This window comes from Dermochelys coriacea, chromosome 4 (assembly GCF_009764565.3).
Source record: "Dermochelys coriacea isolate rDerCor1 chromosome 4, rDerCor1.pri.v4, whole genome shotgun sequence".
In the NCBI taxonomy this organism is placed as follows: domain Eukaryota; kingdom Metazoa; phylum Chordata; order Testudines; family Dermochelyidae; genus Dermochelys; species Dermochelys coriacea.
The window spans coordinates 118,837,627-118,844,363 of NC_050071.1; the positions used below are offsets into that span (position 1 = coordinate 118,837,627).

General features: G+C 43.4%; 1 long non-coding RNA gene across 1 annotated transcript; it reads right to left on the reverse strand.

Annotated features, from left to right (window-relative positions):
• Positions 1-289: 289 nt before the first annotated feature.
• On the reverse strand, positions 290-5,158 carry LOC122459937. The gene is made up of 3 exons (XR_006280925.1): positions 4,764-5,158; positions 4,137-4,198; positions 290-1,582 (listed from the first exon to the last, which is right to left on the reverse strand). It is a non-coding gene; the product is annotated as an uncharacterized LOC122459937 (long non-coding RNA).
• Between the last annotated feature and the right edge of the window lie 1,579 nt (positions 5,159-6,737).

The window sequence follows — 6,737 nt, forward strand, 5'->3', positions numbered from 1 at the left end:
AAAAGAAAAGGAGTACTTGTAGCACCTTAGAGACTAACAAATTTATCTGTACGAGTTTTTTCATGAAGTTGATAGCCGTATGGAGTGGAAATCTATCAACTTCATGAAAAAACTCAGACTAACAAATTTGTTAGTCTGAGTTTTTTCATGAAGTTGATAGATTTCCACTCCATACGGCTATCAACTTCATGAAAAAACTCGTACAGATAAATTTGTTAGTCTCTAAGGTGCCACAAGTACTCCTTTTCTTTTTTGTGAATACAGACTAACACGGCTGCTACTCTGAAACCTGTTATTTGGGTTAAATAATCTTCACTTTAGCAGAAGGGGCATCAACCTCCTAGGTGCAAACCTTTCAGACCTCTTTAATTATGCTTTAAACCAGTAGGAGCAGAAGAGAAGGGAAAGTTTTGTTAACTCAAATGGTTGTATAAGTACTTGCAACATACAAAATAAGATGGAAAATAGGGTTGTTTGAAATAAAAGATGGAGGAGAATAAGAAGAGTAGGAGAGTTTAACCACTAGCATAGTCTGTATGGATGCAAAACAAGCAAGACGACCTAGATGTATTAGATGATGGGAATTATGGCTTACTTAGTCAGCATTACTGAGCCTTGGTGGGTTAATTCTCAAATGGAGTGTCAGCACAGCTATATGGAAAAGATCAAAAGGGAAGGAGGGGTGCACTCAGTGTCAAAAGTATTTACAGTGTTAGCAACTACAGTTTGACAGTGCAGTGGGTGGTGGTGCTAACAAACATATCTGGACTAACATTGAAAGCCCAGTTCTCAGAGCTGCTGAATGTCTGATATTCTTCCCTCCACTAAAGTCAATAGCAGCTGCAGAAGCTCAGCTCTTTTGAAAGTCAGTCTGCTAATCTCTCTACACATCTCTAGATGTATTTCTAGTGTACCAGTGACCATTGTGTCTGGGTGCTAAAGCACTCTAAACCACATGACACCAAGCCCAAGGGATTTTTAAATATCCTGTGTTGGGGTGTACTAACTCTTTAAGGTATAGTCTGATATTTACAACCAAGACAACCTGGGGAAAAAGTCAAAACACCTTGCCCTGTCCTTGGGGCTGGGCTATATGAACAAGAAAAGGAAGCTGAGCAAGAGCGAACAATGCTGGGGCTAGGAACAACACTGGCTGTTACAGGACCCAGATCACTAGCCTGACCTGAGCACAAGATGCTTTATTTTTCTGTCTATAAGTTTAGTTGCTCTGATTCAAGGCTTTGAGGTAAAGGTCTTATGAACTGGGTTAAATGGCTTCTCCCCTAACCCCAATGGCTAAGGGAAAGAGAGAAAGCCAGTTTACCTCCTAGAACGATAAGGGAACTAAGAACTCTGCTAGCAGGGCTTGGCTTGGCAGCCTTCCTAAAGGGGGCATTTGTTGTTGTTAGTTTGGCTTTGGCTTCCCTCTTCTTGGAATCCTGTATACACCCATATAGCTGCTGAGTAACAATATGACCAAACATACATTCCAGAGTAGGGATATGATGTTCCTCCTGTTCCTGTCCAGTTGAGCCTGCTTCCAGTCAATTCCCATCTGCCTGGCGTCTCCTCCAGGTGCAGCCTGTGGAGTTAATTGGCCCACCTGCCCGCCTTAACAGTACTACATTGGATACCCTACCACATTGCCAGAAAGATATACAAATTGAGCAAAGCACAAAGAAGAGAGACAAGGATGATAACCTAAATAGTTATCCAGACTAGCTTTTGCAAAGTATAAGACTAAATGTGTTAGACACACTAAATTTCTTTTCTTTCAAGCTGATTTTCTGTCCCCGTATTAGACAGGTTTCAGAGTAGCAGCCGTGTTAGTCTGTATTTGCAAAAAGAAAAGGAGTACTTGTGGCACCTTAGACTAACAAATTTATTTGAGCATAAGCTTTTGTGAGCTACAGCTCACTTCATCGGATGCATTCGGTGGAAAATACAGTGGAGAGATTTATATACACACACACAGAGAACATGAAACAATGGGTTTTATCATACACACTGTAAGGAGAGTGATCACTTAAGATGAGCCATCACCAGCAGCAGGGGGGGAGGGAGGAAAACCTTTCATGGTGACAAGCAAAGTAGGCTATTTCCAGCAGTTAACAAGAACATCTGAGGAACAGTGGGGAGTGGGGTGGGGGGGGGGGGAGAAATAACATGGGGAAATAGTTTTACTTTGTGTAATGACTCATCCATTCCCAGTCTCTATTCAAGCCTAAGCTAATTTTATCCCGTTTGCAAATTAATTCCAATTCCGCAGTCTCTCGTTGGAGTCTGTTTTCGAAGTTTTTTTGTTGAAGTATAGCCACCCTCAGGTCTGTAATCGAGTGACCAGAGAGATTGAAGTGTTCTCCAATTGTTTTTTGAATGTTACAATTCTTGACGTCTGATTTGTGTCCATTTATTCTTTTACGTAGAGACTGTCCAGTTTGACCAATGTACATGGCAGAGGGGCACTGCTGGCACATGATGGCATATATCACATTGGTAGATGCGCAGGTGAACGAGCCTCTGATAGTGTGGCTGATGTGATTAGGCCCTATGATGGTGTCCCCTGAATAGATATGTGGGCAGAGTTGGCAACGGGCTTTGTTGCAAGGATAGGTTCTTAGGTTAGTGGTTCTGTTGTGTGGTGTGTGGTTGCTGGTGAGTATTTGCTTCAGACTGGGGGGCTGTCTGTAAGCAAGGATTGGCCTGTCTCCCAAGATCTGTGAGAGTGATGGGTCGTCCTTCAGGATGGGTTGTAGATCCTTGATGAGGCGTTGGAGAGGTTTCAGTTGGGGGCTGAAGGTGATGGCTAGTGGCGTTCTGTTATTTTCTTTGTTGGGCCTGTCCTGTAGTAGGTGACTTCTGGGTATTCTTCTGGCTCTGTCAATCTGTTTCTTCACTTCAGCAGGTGGGTATTGTAGTTGTAGGAATGCATGATAGAGATCTTGTAGGTGTTTGTCTCTGTCTGAGGGTTTGGAGCAAATGCGGTTATATCGTAGAGCTTGGCTGTAGACAATGGATCATGTGGTATGATCTGGATGAAAGCTAGAGGCATGTAGGTAGGAATAGCGGTTAGTAGGTTTCCGATATAGGGTGGTGTTTATGTGACCATCGCTTATTAGCACCGTAGTGTCCAGGAAGTGGATCTCCTGTGTGGACTGGTCCAGGCAGAGGTTGAAGGTGGGATGGAAATTGTTGAAATCATGGTGGAATTCCTCAAGGGCTTCTTTTCCATGGGTCCAGATGATGAAGATGTCATCAATGTAGCGCAAGTAGAGTAGGGGCATTAGGGGACGAGAGCTGAGGAAGCGTTGTTCTAAGTCAGCCATAAAAATGTTGGCATACTGTGGGGCCATGCAGGTACCCATGGCAGTGCCGCTGATTTGAAGGTATACATTGTCCCCAAATGTGAAATAGTTATGTGTGAGGACAAAGTCACAAAGTTCAGCCACCAGGTTTGCCGTGACATTATCGGGGATAGTGTTCCTGACGGCTTGTAGTTCAAAAACAGACTCCAACGAGAGACTGCGGAATTGAAATTAATTTGCAAACTGGATACAATTAACTTAGGCTTGAATAGAGACTGGGAATGGATGAGTCATTACACAAAGTAAAACTATTTCCCCATGTTATTTCTCCCCCCCCCCACCCCACCCCCCACCGTTCCTCAGATGTTCTTGTTAACTGCTGGAAATAGCCTACCTTGCTTGTCACCATGAAAGGTTTTCCTCCCTCCCCCCCGCTGCTGGTGATGGCTCATCTTAAGTGATCACTCTCCTTACAGTGTGTATGATAAAACCCATTGTTTCATGTTCTCTGTGTGTGTATATAAATCTCCCCACTGTATTTTCCACCGAATGCATCTGATGAAGTGAGCTGTAGCTCACGAAGGCTTATGCTCAAATAAATGTTAGTCTCTAAGGTGCCACAAGTACTCCTTTTCTTTTTGTCCCGGTATTTAATCTTGTTTTACTACAACCCACTGTCCTTGGTGAATCTCTTTCAGGTCATCCTGAAGGGATGAAATAATGCTTAGCCTCAGGGGCTTGGTCTTCACTGGAAAAAAAAAAGTTGTTGTGGTTTTTTTTAAAGACACAGAGAGCTAACTTGAGATAGTAATTTTATGTAAAAGCACTCACCTGTTTCCAGTGAAGAAGCAGTAATGAAGGAAGGGTTTCTGAAAACTACCATTCTAGATTCTCTGTTAAAAGAGAGAGGATGAAGGAGCGGCATTTAAATAAAGGAAGAACACTGTTCCTCTGCTGTTGAAATTGGAGAGGGAATTCCCTTTCATCTCCCTCTCTTGAGCTTGTGGGAGCTCATTTCCTCCAGAGCTACTCCTCTTGCTGTTTCTGCATTGCCTGGTGAAGTAGAGTGCATGTGGTGAAATCAGGCAGAGAATCTGATGTAGGAGCAGCAAGAGAAACTGTGCCTGACTCAAGAGTGTACTGATCTCCAAGACTTTCCCACCAGCAAGTGGAGCAGAAACCTTGATGTAGGTCCAGCCAGTTAGAGTTGTTGAGAAAATACTCTCAGAGACCTGTGCTATGACATCAGCCCATCAAGTTAGAAGTGGTGAGCTAGTGATTTCACAGAGGCTTGAACCTGGATGCAGGAACAGATAGCCAAGGATGTTGAGCCAATGACCTCATAGGGGCTTGTATTGTGACAACAGAACAGCTAGTTATGGATGTCCTTAAGCTTGATTTTTCAGCACTTGAGGTTGTTAATACTGAATTAGTGCCTGTAATGGGGTTGGCACCCACCTCTCATGAGTGCCCCCTTCTGGTTGAGCATGTCTGCATTCTTTAGTTCTGGTGACCCCTTTCGGTGGTTCTCAGTTGGGTTTGTCAGTGACACAGTGCTCCGGCCAACTTGCACTGTCTGCCTGTTAACCAGCACAAACCCCTTCCAGGGTATACAGTCCACCAGGGCCTATCTAAGTACCCCTTTGGTGGTAGTAGTCCACCCCAGTATGGGGCTGTATCCCCAGACCTTCCTCCCTGAAGACACTATCTTCCTGCAGCCCTCCCCAGGCTCAGTCCCCACTCAGTCTTTGCAACCAGCCAGGAGCTTTCTCAGTGCTCCCGCAATCCCTGCTAGCAAACCATCTTGCCCTGCTGCTCCTACAGTCTTTCTTCCTCTGCTCCAAGTAGCAACTGACTACTGCTGTGCTCTACAGTTCCTTTTATATGGCCCTCCTGGGCCCTGATTGGCTACTTCCCCTGCAGCCAGTCTAGCCTGCTTGGAGGACCTCTCCATTGCTCCTTTCCTGGGATGGGTGTGGCAGAACCCTGAGGCCTCCAGCAAGGGGGCTTTTGGGACTAGTCCACCCCATCACAGTGCCATTTTTTTATGTCCTCATTTCCGCAAAGAGCTGGATTAAAAACATTCATTAAATGGCAATATCTTTTGGTAATCACCTGCCCAGGCCTGACTTGAACCAAGGATATCTATATAAACTGTCTGTCCTTTCTCTCTCCCTCCTTCAGCTATTTCTAAAGCATCTTGGTATATAAGTATCTAGAGTTAAAATTCTTTGTTTCTTGTTACCAGTCCTCAGTGCCATTCCGTCCCCTTAGTATCATTCTTCATTTAGGAAAGGACATTTTCTGTACAGAAGGACTGTGGTAGAAGGAGCGTTTGAAATATCTGATAGTGAGAAATATTTGGAATTTTCCTTGTTGGCTAGACATGTGTGGTGTCTAAGCCAAGTGTTCATTCAAGATTATGTAGTAAAACTCTCTCTGGCATAAAAGAAACAAAGACTTTCATTTTGGTTTTCTACAGGCTCTCAGGCCGCTTTCCTGAACTGATTGTCTTTCTGGTTTGTTACACAATTACTTTTAGAGTAGCAGCTGTGTTAGTCTGTATTCGCAAAAAGAAAAGTTTATCTTATGCTCAGATAAATTTGTTAGTCTCTAAGGTGCCACAAGTACTCCATTTCTTTTTGTGAATTACTTTTAGTGAATCACCTTTGTAATAAGAGCAGAAGGGAAACAGCCAAACAAACATTTCTCCAGAAAGGCCCACTGGAATTTTAAATGGTTCTTATTTTGTGTTCTTTGCATAATTTGTTACACTAAATATGAAACAGATTTCACGGCAACTGTAGTGCATGTGTTGTTATTCAGAAAAGCTCAAGTCTCGTAGAACACAATTGCTGGTTAATTCAGAGTTTGTTAAAATTATAATTGCTGGGTAGAATGACACTGACTAGAAATGCTGTCCAATGATGAAATGAAACAATCAATCAGGGGCAGGTGACATTCAGCTGAGAAATGACATAACATTTGCTCCTCCTCACCTTTATTCTTGGCAAACTGTGTTATGATTTAAAGTTATATTTACTGAGGGAGAGAGCAGCAAATCTTTTACCAAACTGTCTTGTCAGCAGCATTATCATCATCAGGAGAACATGCAAAGAAAGAAACATGGGGCTTGTCTGCACTGGTGTCTTGCCCCAGTTACATCCATTGAGGGTTGGCCACCAGTAAAGCTGTACAGGCAAAGCTATATAAATCACAATTTGTACCAGGCAGCAGTTTCAAGCAGGGACACTGATGCAAATCTTGTTTATAGCAGTTTTGCCTATCTCCACTTTGGTGTTTTATGTAACTTCAAAAACAGCCACCAGAGGCTGGTTTTGACTGCAGCTCCCTACAGTCCAATGCCTCACTTTCCAAAATGGAGGATACCTTTGGTCTCTGCAACAACACCTGCACCCTGACACATCAATC